Below are 16,711 nucleotides of genomic sequence, written 5' to 3'. Positions count from 1 at the left end.
TTTCTTTCTTTCTTTCTTTCTTTCTTTCTTTCTTTCTTTCTTTCTCTCTCTCTCTCTCTCTGTCTCATTTTCTTTCTTTCTTTCTTTCTTTCTTTCTTTCTTTCTTTCTTTCTTTCTTTCTTTCTTCCTTTTCCTTCCTTCCTTCCTTCCTTCCTTCCTTCCTTCCTTCCTTCCTTCCTTCCTTCCTTCCTTCCTTCTTTTTTCTGTGTAGTGGTGATTTTATTGGTGTAGAATACATTTCCAAGGATGGAATGTCAGGTTCAAAGGTTCTATGTATTTTTAATTTAATAGATGTTGTTACATGACTCTTCAAAAAGGCCATAACAATTTACATTTCTAGCACAATGTATGGAAGTGCCCATTTCTTGCATCCCAGCCAGCAATAAATATTATCTGTCCTTTGAATTTTTTTTCTTGTTTGAAAACTGGGAAGTGATTTCTCACTGCTATTTCAGTTTGCATTTTCCTAATTAATTTGCATTTGGATTTGATCTTGTTTTTGTTGGATACTTGCATTTGTATTCTATGTGTGTGCATGTATTGATGCTTTTTCTCCCCCTTTTTCTTTTGGGTCTTTTGTTCCACTCTTGCCAATATTTAAGAGCTCTAGATACATTAGAATATTATTTCTTTGTCTTTCATCAGCCTTACAATTGTTTTTTAAACTGTCATTTCTCTATTAACTTTGTTTATGCCATTTGTTACAGCTATTCATATATAGTCAATATGATTTCTCACTGTCTCCAGAATACATGTGTAACCGCCTAAATTTATTTTTTTCCACAGTTTTATTATTTATTTATTTTTAAATTTACATCCAAGTTAGTTAGCATATAGTGCAACAATGATTTCAGGAGTAGATTCCTTAATTCCCCTTACCCAGTTAGCCCATCTCCCTTCCCACAACCCGTCCAGTAACCCTCTGTTTGTTCTCCGTATTTAAAAGTCTCTTAGGTTTTGTCCCCCTCCCTGTTTTTATATTATTTTTGCTTGCCTTCCCTTATGTTCGTCTGTTTTGTATCTTAAAGTCCTCATATGAGTGAAGTCATATGATATTTGTCTTTCTCTGACTGACTAATTTCGCTTAGCATAATAGTCTCTAGTTCCATCCATGTAGGTGCAAATGGCAAGATTTCATTCTTTTTGATTGCTGAGTAGTACTTTGGCTATTGTTGATAGTGCTGCTATAAACATTGGGGTGCATGTGCCCCTTCGAAACAGATAAATACCTAGTAGTGCAATTGCTGGGTTGTAGGGTAGTTCTATTTTTAATATTTTGGGGAACCTCCATACTGTATTCCAGAATGGCTGCACCAGTTTGCATTCCCACCAGCATTGCCAAAGAGATCCTCTTTCTCCACATCCTTGCCAACATCTATTGTTGCCTGAGTTGTTAATGTTAGCCATTCTGACAGGTGTGAGGTGGTATCTTATTGTTTTTTTTTTTTAATATGAAGTTTATTGTCAAATTGGTTTCTATACAACACCCAGTGCTCATCCCAACAGGTGCCCTCCTCAGTACCCATCCCCCACCCCCCCTTCCTCCCACCCCCCATCAACCCTCAGATTGTTCTCAGTTTTTAAGAGTCTCATGGTTTGGCTCCCTCCCTCTCTAACTTTTTTTTTTCCTTCCCCTCCCCCATGGTCTTCTGTTAAGTTTCTCAGGATCCACATAAGATGTTTATAGCAGCACTTTGAACAATAGCCAAATTATGGAAAGAGCCTAAATGTCCATCAACTGATGAATGGATAAAGAAATTGTGGCTTATATACACAATGGAATACTGTGTGGCAATGAGAAAGAATGAAATCTGGCCATTTGTAGCAACGTGGATGGAACTGGAGAGTGTTATGCTAAGTGAAATAAGTCATACAGAGAAAGACAGATACCATATGTTTTCATTGTGGTTTTGATTTGTATTTCCCTGATGGTGAGTGATGTTGAGCATTTTTTCTTGTGTTGGTTGGCCATCTGGATATTTTCTTTGGAGAAATGTCTATTCATGTCTTCTGCCGGTTTCTTCACTGGATTTTTTGTTTTTCGGGTGTGGAGTTTGGTGAGTTCTTTATAGATTTTGGATACTAGCCCTTTGTCTGATATGTCATTTGCAAATATCTTTTCCCATTCCGTCGGTTGCCTTTTCATTTTGTTGATTGTTTCCTTTGAAGTGCAGCAGCTTTTTATCTTGATGAGGTCCCAATAGTTCATTTTTGCTTTTAATTCCCTTGCCTTTGGAGATGTGTCAAGTAAGAAATTGCTGTGGCTGAGATCAGAGGTTTTGTCTTGCTTTCTCCTCTAGTGTTTTGATGGTTTCCTGTCTCACAGTCAGGTTCTTTATCCATTTTGAGTTTATTTTTGTGAGTGGTATAAGAAAGTGGTCTAGTTTCATTCTTCTGAATGTTGTTTTCCAGTTCTCCCAGCATCATTTGTTAAAGAGACTGTTTTTTTCTTTTTAAAGTTTTTGAAGTCCAGTAAAATTTCTAAGCTACATCTTACTCTGAGCATTCTGTAGTACTGTTTCTTGGCACAAAGTGTGTGTTTCAATATTTACCTTAAAAATCTTTATTGGGGCACCTGGGTGGCTCAGTCGGTTAAGCATCTGACTCTTGATTTTGGCTCAGGTCATGATCTCACAGTTCGTGCGTTCTAGCCCCACTGTCTGTGCTGACAGTGCAGAGCCTGCTTGAGATTCTCTCCCTCTTTCCCTCTCTGCCCCTCCTCTGCTCTCTCTCTCCAATCAATCTTTTTCACACCCCCCCACAGGAAAACTTTCCCAAATTATATCTTTATAATTATATTCCTAAATTACATCTTTCTTTGTTTTGTGTTTGTTTAGTTATTTCAGTTAGGCATATATTGGATTCCTTTTGCTGTTTCTCTAGCTGTACTTTTCCTTTTAATTCTATTTCAAATTTGTGGGTTGATGTTTTTAATCAGTTTTAGAAAGATGTCAAGCGTTACCTTTTGAATATTACTATTTTTCCCTCTCTTTTAGTGGATACTAGTTGTCAGTTTCTTAGGCCTTTTGAATAAGTTCCACATGTCTATTATATACTTCTTGTTTCTTCCCCATTCTTTTCCTCTCTGTTTCAGTTTAGGTATTTTCTATTGATCTCTTTTCAGTTCAATTCTGTGTTCTGGTGTGTTCAATCCTTTTTTTTTTTAAGGTTTAATTTTATTTTTGAGAGAGAGAGAAAGAGCGAGCGTGAGCAAGCTAGCTGGGGAGGGGCAGAGAGAGAGGGAGACACAGAATCTGAATCAGGCTTCGGGCTCTGAGCTGTCAGCACAGAGCCCAATGTGGGGCTTGAACTCACAAACCATGAGACCATGACCTCAGCCGAAGTCCGATGCTTAAGCGACTGAGCCACCCGGGTACCCCCTGTGTTCAATCTTCTTATAAACTCCTGTTGAGTGCTTTATTTCAGTTATAGAATTTTTCATTGTTAGAAATCATATTTGATTAGTTTTTATAGACTCTAGTCCTCGTTGAATATCTGAAACATTATTTATTTTATATATTTTTTCTGAATTTTCTTTATTTATTTAAAATATTTTTAATGTTTATTTTTGATAGACACAGAGCACGAATGGGGGAGGGGCAGAGAGGGGGAGACACAGAATCATAAGCAGGCTCTAGGCTCTGAGCTGTCAGGCCATGAGATCATGGCCTGAGCTGAAGTCAGTCGCTTAACCGACTGAGCCACCCAGGCACCCCTGAATTTTCTTTAAAAAAAAAAAAAGTTTATTTTTGAGAAAGTGCGAGAATGCACAAGCAGGAGAGGGGCAGTGAAAGAGGGGGACAGAAGATCTGAAGCGAGTTCTGTGCCGACAGCAGAGAGGCTGATGTGGCGCTTGAACTCACAAACCATGAGATCGTGACCTGAGCCAAAGTCAGATACTTACCCCACTGAGCCACCCAGGGGCCCCTCTTAATTTTCTTTAACCTACTAATCATAGTTTTTAAAAAAATCCTATTTGGTTAGTACAATATTTGGATCATCTGTGAATCTTCTATTATCTAGTTTTTCCTCTTGATTATTGGTTATATTTTTTGTCCCACTGCATGTCTAGTAAGTTTTTATTGTATGATGGACATTGCATATAAAAGAATAGTACAGACTCCAGATACAGTCTTCTACTGGAGAGTGTTTCTGTCAGTCCAGTCAGGGATTTCAGTAGTTAGATCTGTGTTGCAGTTTTAGTAAGAGTTGGGTCTAGCTCCCCCTTATGGTAAAACCTTCCTGAGCCTTTTTATTTGAGAGACTGGTAGATCATGGTCTTTGTGAGTCCTGAAATGCTGTAGAAGTTTAATTTATGTCATTGAGAGGTTTTTGTCTTAGCACACCACTAAATTTGGCAAATTCCTTTGGGTAAGACTGGTTTTCTATTTGAAGCCTGTCCTTTCCTTTGGCAAGTGTTTATTTCTAAAACACTGTGAAACTTCAGGAAATTTCATTCTCCCATAGAGACATTTCAGCACTTCTTTGTAATTCTCTATATATCTCCAGAATTTAGCAGATCCTGTGGGGTCATGTGTTTGAGCCCTGTCAAATTTCCAATTTATTACACCAGTCCCTTGTAACTACTAAATGCTTTGCTGGTTTCTTTTTGTTTTGTTTCAATAACAACTCTTTGTCTGGAACAAACCCAAACTTCAACCTATATACATAATTGGCACATGCTCTGAAGGAAGAAAAACAGCTGGCATTTGTCATCTTACCTTGGACTGTTTCTCTCTTCTTTGGAATTTTAGGTCATCTGGTGTTTGTTGTTTCCACAGTTTTCTAATGCCTTTGGAAATATGGTATTTGTGATTTATTTAGCTTTTTCTAATTGTTATCATGGGAATGTTAGCCTGCTGTTACTACACATTAACTGTGTTGCAATTTACATTTTGTGTTCACTTTTCTAATTTCTATCCTCTACCTTTTACTATGCATTCTGTAATTCTGTGGTGCTTATTTTTTCTTGTGCCTGTTTTAATTTTGTCTTCATTTCTGTTACTTTTTTTTCTTTTTTCTTGAGCTGTGTAAATTTTTGTCTCATTTTTTTCTGTTGTCCTAACATCTCTTTCTTGAGTTCTTGTACTTAATGCTTTGTGGTCCTTTTTCATAGAGGCTTTATTATGTTTTTTAATGGTGAAATGCTTGATCACAACTTTTATCTTCTCCAGTGTAAAGTGATGGATATTCCTTGTCTGTTGGTAAATTTTGCTGCTCTTGTCCACTATTTTTCATTTCATATTTTAATGGCAATGCTGTTCTAGTTGTTTTTTAAACACACCTTTATTGAGGTATAATTCACACACAATAAATTGTATATATTTAGAGTGTGCGGTGTGATACATTTTGATATACGTATGTATAATATTTAACTGTAAATATATATGTATTATGTTTCTAATTATAATAATATTTATAATTATGTTTCTAATTATGATATTATATTTATAATTATAAACTCATCACCACAGTCATGATAATGAACATATCAGTTACTCTCAAAAGTTTCCTAGTTCCTTTTGTAATCCCTCTCTCTTGTCTTTCTCTCACCCATTCTTAGGCAACCCTGCTCTACTCTGTGTCATTATAGATTAATTTGCATTTCTAGAATTGTATATAAATGGAATCAAAAGCATGCATTTAACTTTTGGTATGACTTTTTTTGGTAAGTTTATTTATTTTGAGAGAGAGAGAGAGAGAGAGTGTGTGCAGGAGGGAGAGAGAGAGAGGGAGAGAATCCCAAGCACCCTCTTCACTGTCAGCATAGAGCCTGATCAATGGCTTGAACTCATGAAATGGGAGATCATGACGTGAGCCAAAATCGAGAGCCATACACGTAACTGACTGAGCCACCCAGGTGCCTTGGTCTGACTTTTTTTACTCAGAATAATTATTTTGGGATTCATTCATGTTGCATATCTCAATAGTTTTTTTCCTTTTTATAACTGAGTAGTACTGTTAAACATTAAATTACAGAGAGACACAAATATTTTCTAAGACCAAATAGACTCATAACTGGCTGCTTTTATCCCAGGGGAATGGTGGGAGGAGGTGAGAAACTGTCACATATAGGATAGAAGTCAACTGAACTTTCAGAGAACTTTTGATGATTGATCAGAATCTTGAAGACCTCCAGTCACAGAGCAAGTTTGCACTCACCTGCTAGTCATTTTCCACTGTGTCTTCACTTAGTTTGGGGTGGGAGTGTGCCAGAGGCTGAGAAAAGGGCAGGGGGACTGTGAGGAAACCCCCAAGATTCATGGAGTCTTTACCAAGTGAATGGAAGTGATGTGCCAGTGGTTGGGAATAGGGCATGAAAGGTGAGAGAGATCTCCCTGAGATAAATGAGCACTTCATCGGGAGCATAGCAGCAGCTGCTGAAAACTGGGAGAAGGCAGGTGGGTACAAAGTGATTTCCCAAGATATAAAAACCAAGGTGCCTAAGAGGCTGGTAGCTTGGCTGTAAATCAGAGAGAGAGAGGCTGAATGAGATCGAGATCTTCTGTGGCATATGAAGCAGAGACATTTCTTGTGGTTCAGCTGGGCTGGAAAGTCATAGACCTTAAAAATCTTGCTGGTGCTCAAATCTCTAATCTTGCTGAAGAAAAAGTTATGATTCTCTATCCAAACATTTGTGAAACAGTGGTGAGCTAAATTAAAATAGTTGAAATAAATGAAAGGTGAAATAAAGCCAGACCCAGCCTAAGTACCCAGATTGACTCAGTCTCCTAGCCTAGTGGCTCCTATTATTGTCTGGCATACAATAGAAAATTGTGAGACATGCAATGAAAGAAGATAAAAATGACTCATAATCAAAAGACAAAATAGTCAATAGAAGCAGCCTCATAGATGATCTAGATGTTGGCATTAACAGAGAGGGACTTTAAAGTAACTGTGATAAGTATGCTTTTCATACGTGTATGAAGAGGTGAAGAATTTCAGCAGGGAGGTGGAAACTGTAAAAGAATGAGCCACATAGGAATTTTAGAACCAAAAAGTTCAGGATCAGAAATGAAGAATTCATTTGATGGGCTTAGCTGCAGGACAGGACATAGCAGTAGAAAGAATAAGGCAACTGATGGTGCCTTAGAAGTTATCCATACTAAACTAAAGAAAAAGATGGATGATAATAAAACTGAACAAGTTTAGAGATCTGTAGGATACAATCAAATTAACATATGGGTGCTTGGAATCCCAAAAGGAGACTAGACAGAAAATGGAATAAAAAATAATTGAGAAAATAATGGCTGAGAATTTTCTAGTATTAATGAAAGATACCAGTGCACAGATCCAAAAAGTTCACAGAAACCCAAATAAGATTACCTAGGTAAATTACATTCAAAGAAAATCTTAGAGATAAAAGGCACCTTAGTGGAGAAACAACAGGAATAAGTAATAATGTCTCAGAGTTTATAGCATGTGTAGAGGCAAAATATGACAATAGGAACACAAATGATAGGAAAATAGAGATACCGAAGTCAGTTCTTACATTGTTTCTGAGGTATTAAAATATTACTTAGGGAAAGACTATAGTAAATTAAGGATGCATATCGTAGTCTCTAAAGTACTAAAAATACCAAATAGTGTACCTAAAAAGCCAGTAGAAGAAACAAGTGAAATTGTAAAATATGTTCAATTAACCAGAAACAAGGGACATGAAGTTACCAGTAATAACAGAGTAGGGAGGTTTAAAGATTCACCCGTCTACTGAAGCAACAATTAAGCTGGTAAAAACTGTTATTATGAACTTTTTTTGAGCTCTGGAATCTAACAAAAACTATAAAACCAGGTGAATGCTTAATGAAGAAAGAGGCTTATAAATTTTGGTAAAAGGGTATTGTGGTCCTTTTACTTACCCACCTGCTATCTCCTACATTGCCCAGCTGGTAACAGCTGTGGGAGCAACAGCCCATGTACCTGGTATGGGTTTCTAGTGCCAGAGTGGGGCAATATGGATTTTATTCTGAAAGAATTGGGGTTGTGTACTTTGACCTGTCTAGTAGTGCCATGAGTGATTAGCTCAAGGTCTTACATTTGTTTTGACCCCTTCAGAACTCTCTCAGGCTGGAGTAGCCTTCTTGGACAATGTTCATTTAAATCACTTAAAGGCGTATGGTACCTGCAGCCACCTGGGGCAAAGGACAACAGATGGGACAAACAGCAGAGACATTGAAAAGCCTAGGAAGGGATAGGGGGTGAAGGAGATAACATGGGGAAGTAATAGGCTTTACACAGTGTTTGCCAGGGAATCAAAAGTCTATGTGTATGCCAAGGGCTAGCCACATGCTCAGAAAGACCTGAACTTGCACTTCTGGCTTATTTTTAGGCTCTCTGTATGCAGAAATGAAGGTTAGGGCAGAATTGTAAATGGCCTGGCTAAGCATTGAAGGAGTGCCCTAATTTAGGCCAGTCTGCATAGACCAGGAGAGTACTTCTCCTCACCTCCTCATTTTGGCTCCAGGTCTTTAAGAAAATCTCTGTCAGATCTCAGGCTGAGCACTAAGCCAGTGAACAGAGACTTCAGTGGTCACATACCACAAAAAATACACTTTTACAAAGCTAGTTTAGGAAAGTCACTAAACAAACAATTATAACCCACAACAAGCAGAAACAACAAACTCTGGGGAGTGAGAAGAATCAAAATTGTCAGTTACTACATTATAATAAAGTGTCTAGTTTCCAAGAAAAAAGATTATGAGACATGCAAAGAAACAAAATCTGTAGCCCATTTATAGAAAAAAAGAAATGAACAGAAACTGTGCCTGAGGATGCCTGGACACTGAACTTACTACACATGACTTTTTATCAGCTGCCTTAAATATACTCACAGAGCTAAAGGAAATCATGGGCATAGAACTAAGAAGTCCAGGAGAATGATTACCCACAAAAAACGAAGAACAGAGGAACAAAGAACAAATGGGACCAAAAAAGCCAAGATTATAGACTTAAACCATATAAATAATTATGTTAATTTTTAAATAGACTAAATTGTCCATTTAAAAGACCAACATTATCAGACTGGATAAAAAAAGCAGTACATAACAATACACTGTTAACAGGAAATATACTTTAAAGATGAAGATATAGATAATAACTAAAATAGGTTAGAAAAAGATGCTGTACAAACATGCATAAGAAAGCTGGTTTTGCTGTATTACTGCGACAGAATAGACTTCAGGGAATACTACCAGAGACAAAGAACAGTTAATAATGATAAAAGTTTCAATTTACTGAAGATTTAAAAATCTTAAATGTGTATATAACAATTAATAGAGGTTTAGCACACGTGAAACAACAGTTGACAGAACTAAAGGGAGAAATAGATGTATCTATAATAATTGTAGATTTATCTTTTAGTAAGTGATAGATGAAGCAGACAAAATGTCAGTTAGATTTTGGAAGATTTAAACTACACTAACAACCAAAACTTGACACAATTGAAATTTTAGATGACTATACCCAACAGAGGACACAATTTTTTTTTTAATGAAGGTATTTATTTATTTATTTATTTAGTAAATAAACAGGACACAATTTTTTTAAAATGAAGGTATTTATTTTGTTTTGAAGTTTATTTACTTCATTTTATTTTTTAAATATAATTTATTGTCAAGTTAGCTAACATACAGTGTATACAGTGTGCTCTTGGCTTTGGGAGTAGATTCCCATGATTCGTTACTTACATACCGCACCCAGTGCTCATCCCAACAAGTGCCCTCTTTAAATTGCATATGTTATCACCAAGATAGACCATATGCTAACCCAAAAAACGTATCTTAAAAAAATTTCTTTTTTATTTTAGAAAGCGAGTGTGAACAGGGGATAGGGAAAGAGTGAATCTTAAGCAGGCTGCACGCTGAGTGTGGATCCCAGTGCGAGGCTTGAACCCATGACCCTGGGACCATGATCTGAGCTGAAATCAAGATCAGTTGCTCAACTGACTGAGCCACCTAGGTGCCACCAAAAAACATATCTTAATAAATTTTCGAGGATTGAAATAATAGAGTGTGTTCTCCAACTAGAATAAAATTAACTTAGAGATCAATGATAAGATAATCAGGAAACCCTCACATATTTGGAAATATTTCTAAATAACTCATCAGTCAATTATAAAAAAAAACCACAAAGGAAATTAGAAAATGTTTTGAATTGATAATGAAAACATACTATCAAAATTTGTGGATGCAATAAATATTGCAATGCTAGAGGAAATTTTATAGTTTTTTTTATTTACTGAAAAAAATTTTTTAATGAGCTTTTTACTTTGGAGTGATTTTGGGTTTACAGAGAAGTTGCAGAGGTGGTGCAGAGGGATCCTGTACCCCTCATGCAGTTTCTCCTGATGCCAGCCTCTAAGGTTTCCATGTTGCTTTTGTCCAAACCATGGAAACAGTATTGGTCCATTGACTGATGGAAGGCTCTTTCCCCTGGGCATTACTCTCAGGCCTATTCTACCCAGACCGCACCTCACACATGGCAATTCTGAGCCTGCTCTATGCTGTGAGAGTGTCTCTGTGAGACTCATTCAGGGTCTATCTGACATAAGGTGAGGTTCTGGACTTTCAGGGGGAATTGCGCAGGGGTGACTGCTCTTCTTGTCACATCATAGCGGGGAAGTTTTATTTATTTTTTATTTTTTTATTTTTTTTAATATGAAATTTATTGTCAAATTGGTTCCATACAACACCCAGTGCTCATACCAACAGGTGCCCTCTTCAGTGTCCATCATCCACTTTCATAGTGGGGAAGTTTTAAATGCTTATATTGGAAAGAAAGAAAGATTTTTTTCTTTACAGGTTTTTATTTAAATTCTAATTAGGTAAAATTCAGTGTAGTATTAGTTTTAGGTGTCGAATTCAGTGATTCATCACCTTACATACAGCACCCAGTGCTCATCACAACAAGTGCCCTCCTTAATAGCCATCACCTATTTAACACATTCCCACTCCCCTCCCGTCTAGCAAGTATCAGTTCTCTATAGTTAAAAGTCTGTGGGTGCCTGGGTGGCTCAGTTGGTTAAGTGTCTGACTCTTGATTTTGGCTTGGGGAATGATCTCATGATTCATGGGATTGAGCCCCATGTCGGGCTCTACACTGACAGGGAGGAGCCTGCTTGGGATTCTCTCTCTCTCCTCCTCTCTCTGCCCCTCCCCTGCTCATGTTCACTTCCTCTCTCTCTCTCTCTCTCTCTCTCAAAATAAATAAACTTAAAATAGTCTGTGTCTTGATTTGCCTCTTCTCCCCACCATGTTCATTTGTTTTGTTTCTTAAATTCCACATGAGTAAAATCATATGGTAATTGTCTTTCTGTGACTTATTTCATTTAGCATAATACTCTCTAGCTCCATCCACATTGTTGCAAATGGCAATATTTAATTTTTTTAAGTTTATTTATTTATTTTGAGAGAGAGAGGGTGTGTGAATTTTGCAAGTGGGGAGTGGCAGAAGGTGAGGGAGAGAGAGAATCTCAAGCAGGCTCTGCATTGTCAGCATGGAACCTGATGGGCTCAAATCCATGAACTGCAAGCTCATGACCTGAGCTGAAAGCAAGAGTTGGATGCTTAACTGACCGAGCCACCCAAGCACCCCAAGATTTAATTCTTTTTTATGGCTGAGTAATATTCCATTGTATAGATATACCACATTTTCTTTATTCATTTATCAGTCGATGGAGATTTAGGCACTTTCCATAATTTGGATGTTGCTGCTGTAAACATTGGAGTGCACGTATCCCTTTGAATGAGTATTTTTGTATCCTTTGGGTAAATAGTAGTGTAATTGCTGGATCGTAGGATAGTTCTATTTTTAACTTTTTGAGGACCCTCCATACTGTTTTCCAGAGTGGTTGGAAGGCAAGAAAGATTTAAAGTGAATAATCCAAGGTACCTACTGGAGAAAATAGAAAAACAATAGCAAATTAAAATAGAATGAAATAAAAAAATCAGAGCAGAACTCAATTAAGTAGAAAATGGATGGAGACTAGAGAAAACTAGTAAAACTAAAAGTGATTTTTTAAAAGGATTAATAAAAATGATAAGTTCTTAGTAAGACTAAATTAAATAAAACATTCATAATGAGAGAACATTAGAGAATATTATGAATCATTTTACTTAAATTCCTTGAGAGGCACATTTGAACAAAATTGACACAGGAAGAAATAGAGTGATACTAAATTAAATAAATTCAGTTTCTAACAAAATAATTTTCTCACAAAGAAGACTCAAGTCCCAAATGGTTTCATGTGTGAATTCTGTGAAACATGCTTTTCAAAAGCAAAAGAGGGTGAAACATTTCCTAACTCATTATGAAGCCAGTGTAACTTTTATGTAAAACCCTAATAAGATTAAAAGAAAATTATAGACTAATATCCTTTATGATTATAGATGTAAAAACTCTTGATATAAGCAAATAATTTATATAGATTTATACAATGTATATATTTTATATAATGCTGGATTTACCAATCTAATAAAAGGCACATATGAAGAACCCACATCTAACATTATGCTTAATAATGAAACATAGAATGTTTCCCTTCAAACTTCAGGAACAAAATAAGAACATCTGCCTTTATAAGTTTTATTTTTTTATTTTTTTAATGTTTATTTATTTTTGAGAGAGAGAGACAGAGCGTGAGTAGGGGAGGAGCAGAGCAAGAGGGAGACACAGAATCCAAAGCAGGGTCCAGGCTCCGAGCTGTCAGCACAGAGCCCAATGTGGGGTGCGAACCCACGAACGGTGAGATCATGACCTGAGCCAAGTTAGATGCTCAACCAACTGAGCCACCCAGGCGCCCCTGTAAGTTTTATTTGACATTGCTTTGGGAGCTTTGTTCCATAAATCAAGAAAAAAAAGTACAAGCATACCTTGGAGATACTGCCGGTTTGGTTTCCAGACCACTGCAATAAACTGAATATCACAATAAAGTGAGTCAAATGAATTTTTTGGTTTCCTAGTGCATAGAAAAGTTATGTTTATACTATAGTCTATTAAGTGTGTAGTAAAATTATGTGTATTAAACAGTGGACATCCCTTAAGTCAGAGAAAGACAAATACTGTATGATTTTACTTGTATGTGGAATTTAAGAAACAAACGAGCAAAGGAAAAAAAGAAAGAGAGGCAAAGCAAGAAACCGATTCTTAACTAGAGAGGACAAACTACCAGAGGGGAGGTAGTTGGGGGGATGGGTTAAATAGGTGATGGGGATTATGGAGTGCACTTGTTGTGATGACCACTGGGTGTCATATGGAGGTATTGAACCACTATATTGTACACCTGAAACTACTATTACACTATATGTTAACTGGAATTGTAATAAAAACTTAAAAAAATAAAAAGCATTTAGAGTCTCCCTCCAAAAATTAAAAGATACTGTATTGCTAAAAAAATGCTAACTATCATCTGAGCTTTCAGCAAATTATATTATTTTTGCTGGTGGAGGGTCTTGATGTTGACAGCTGCTGACTGATTAGAGTGGTGGCTGCTGAAGGTTGAATGCCTGTGGCAATTTCTTTAAATAAGATAACAGTGAAGTTTGCTGCATTGACTCTTCTTTTTACGAATGATTTTTCTCTGTAGTATGGGATGCTGTTTGATAGCATTTTACCCACAGTAGAACTTCTTCCAGAATTGTAGTCAGTGTCTTAAATCCTGCTGCTGCTTTATCAATGAAGTTGATGTAATATTCTAAATCCTTTGTTGTCAGTTCACCAGTCTTCACAGCATTGTCACTAGGAGAAGATTCCATCTCAAGAAACTAGTTTGTTTATCCATAAGAAGCAATTCCAATGTTAAAGTTTTATCATGAGGGGTGCCTAGGTGGCTCAGTCGGTTGAGTATCAGACTTTGGCTCAGGTCATGATTTCATGGTTTGTGGGTTCGAGCCCTGCTTTGGGCTCTGTGCTGACAGCTGGGAGCCTAAAACCTGCTTTGGATTTTGTGTCTCCCTCTCTCTCTCTGCCCCTCCCCCACTCATGCTCGCTCGCTCTCTCTCTCTCTCTCTCTCTCTCAAAAATAAATAAACGTTAAAAAAAAGTTTTATCATGAAATTGCAGCAATTCGATCACAGGTTCAGACTCTACTACTAATTTTGGCTCTGTTGCTATTTCCGTCACATCTGTGGTTACTTTCTTCACAGAAGTCTTGAATCCTTCAAGGTCATCAATGATGGTTAGAATCAGCTGCTTTCAAACTCCTGTTCATATGGATATTTTGACCTCTTCCTGTGAATCATGAAAGTTCTTAATGACATCTAGAATTATGAATTCTTACCATAAGGTTTTCAATTTACTTTGTCCAGATAAAGGAACCACTATCTATGGAAGCTGTAACCTTACAAAATTCTTTTTTTTTTTTTCCTCAAAAAGTGACGTTTATTCAAAGAAAAAAAGAAAAAAATGACAAGATGTCCATCCCTTGGTTCCCTTCCCTCCCCTCTCCTCCTCTTAAGCCCCCCATGGACTGAACCCTCAGTAGGGCTAGGTAGCAGGACAGTTCCTTAGATGAGTTCAGGAACATTGAGGGGCATCTCCTCAATGGAGGTGTTATGGAGGGTTTCCCTATATTGAAGAATCCTCTTGTCTTTTTCTGTCACTATGTCAATAGCCACACCATTATGGCCAAATTGTCCACCAGGACTGATTCTGTCAATATAATTTTCCCTGTTGGTGGGAAGGTCATAATTGATGACTAAAGAAACCTGTGGCACATCAATGCCTCTGGCCAGCAAATCAGTAGTAATCAGTACTCTGCTAGAGCCAGTACTCTAGTACTCCTTCATGATAACATCTCATTTAACATCTCATTCCATATCTCTGTGCATAGCAGACATGGTGGGGTCTTTGGTGTACATCTTTTCAATGAGTCAATAAACCTTTCTTAGGGTGTTGATGAGTATGACTGCCTGCATGATGGTCAGGGTTTCATACAAGTCACACTATGTGTCCAGCTTCCACTCCTCTCCTTCCACATTGAAGTAGAACCAGTGGATACCCTTCAGGGTCAACTCCTCCTTTTTTAACAGAATCTGAAAGGGGTCCCTCATGAACTTCTTGGTCACCTCAAGCATGTTGGAAGGCATTGTAGCTGACAGCAATACCACCAGGGTGTTGCTGTTGAGCTTTTGGAATATATCATAGATCTGGTCCTTGAATCCGTGGCTTAACATTTCATCAGCTGGATGGAACTAGAGGGTATTGTACTAAGTGAAATTAGTCAAAGACAAATACCACATGACTTCACTCATATGAGGACTTAGACACAGAACAGATAAACATAAGGGAAGAGAAGCAAAAATAATATAAAAACAGGGAGGGGGACAAGACATAAGAGACTCTTGAATATGGAGAAGAAACAGAGGGTTACTAGAGGAGTTGTGGGAGGGGGGATGGGCTAAATGGGTAAGGGGTATTAAGGAATCTACTCCTGAAATCATTGTTGCACTATATGCTAACTAACTTGGATGTAAATTAAAAAAATAAAAGAAAAAAAAAACATTTCACCAACTTGTCCAGTACAAACTACTTGATGTATTTGGGAGACAGGTGTTTCTGGTTAAGCATATCAAACACATGACCTGCGGTACCCATGATGTTATGGGGATCTTCCATCTGCAGCTTCTGCACTTCAGAATGTACATTGGTCCCCCCAATGCAGGCATGGCAGGGGGCATCCATGTAATATCCTAATACCATGACTGCCTTCTGTATCTGCTGAGCTAAGTCTCTAGTGGGTGCCAGGACCAAAGCCTGTGTAGTCTTTAGATTCAATTCCATCTTGTTGCAGAATTAATGTGGCAAAAGTGGCTGTTTTCCTAGTCCCAGATTGGGCTTGAGCAATCATATCATAACCCTGAAAGAAGGAAGAATGCCTTGTTGCTGGATGGCAGAAGGCTTCTCAAAAACATAGGCATAGATGCCACAGAGAAGGGACTCACAGAGGTTCATGTCATTACAGCTGTCAACTTATTTCAGTTACTCTTGATGATACCTTCAGGTGCTACCCATCAGGCCATTGTCTCTGGATCAGGAATCCTGACCTCAGAGACATGATCCTTAGAAACTAGACAAAATATATTTCTTAAATAAAAATACTGACAGTTGAAATTATTCCATGAGCCATAGGATAAAATGGATAGTTAGCAGGCATGAAAACAATATTAATCTTGCAGGATATCTCCATCAGAGGTTTTGGGTGATCAGCTGCATTGTCAATGAGAATAATATTTTGAAAGGAGAATCTTTTTCCTGAGTGGTAGGTATTAACAGTGGCCTTCAAATATTAGTAAACCATGTTGTAAACAGATGTGCTGTCTTTTAGGCTTTACAATTCCACTTATAGAGCACAGGAAGAGTAGATTTAGCATAATTCTTAAGGGCCCTAGAATTTTCAGAATGGTAAGTGAGCATTGGCTTTCATCTTAAAGTCATCAGCTGCATTAGCCCCTAACAGGAGAGTAGCCTATCCTTTGAAACTTTTAAGCCAGGCATTGACTTCTCTCTAGCTTTCTAATGAAAGTCCTTGATAGCATCTTCTTCCAATATAAGGCTGTTTTGTCTACATAGAAAATCTGTTGTTTAGTGTAGCCACCTTCATTAATTATCTTAGCTAGATCTTCTGGATAACTTGCTGCAGCTTTATGTCAGTACTTGCTGCTTCATCTTGTACTTTTATATTAGGGAGATGGATGTCTTCTTTCCTTAAACCTCA

At 37.4% G+C, this 16,711-nt stretch overlaps 1 protein-coding gene and 1 pseudogene across 11 annotated transcripts in view; one reads left to right on the top strand and one right to left on the bottom strand.

Moving 5' to 3' along the window:
• The window catches only part of DOCK3 (dedicator of cytokinesis 3), a 561,979-nt gene that overhangs the window by 31,392 nt on the left and 513,876 nt on the right, over window positions 1-16,711 (top strand). The gene's annotated exons all lie outside the window — the stretch shown is intronic.
• Window positions 14,461-16,662, bottom strand: LOC106979201 (eukaryotic initiation factor 4A-I-like; annotated as a pseudogene).

This window comes from Acinonyx jubatus, chromosome A2 (genome assembly GCF_027475565.1).
Source record: "Acinonyx jubatus isolate Ajub_Pintada_27869175 chromosome A2, VMU_Ajub_asm_v1.0, whole genome shotgun sequence".
In the NCBI taxonomy this organism is placed as follows: domain Eukaryota; kingdom Metazoa; phylum Chordata; class Mammalia; order Carnivora; family Felidae; genus Acinonyx; species Acinonyx jubatus.
The sequence above is the reverse complement of the archived record's forward strand: the minus strand, read 5'-3'. Positions and strand labels throughout refer to the sequence as shown.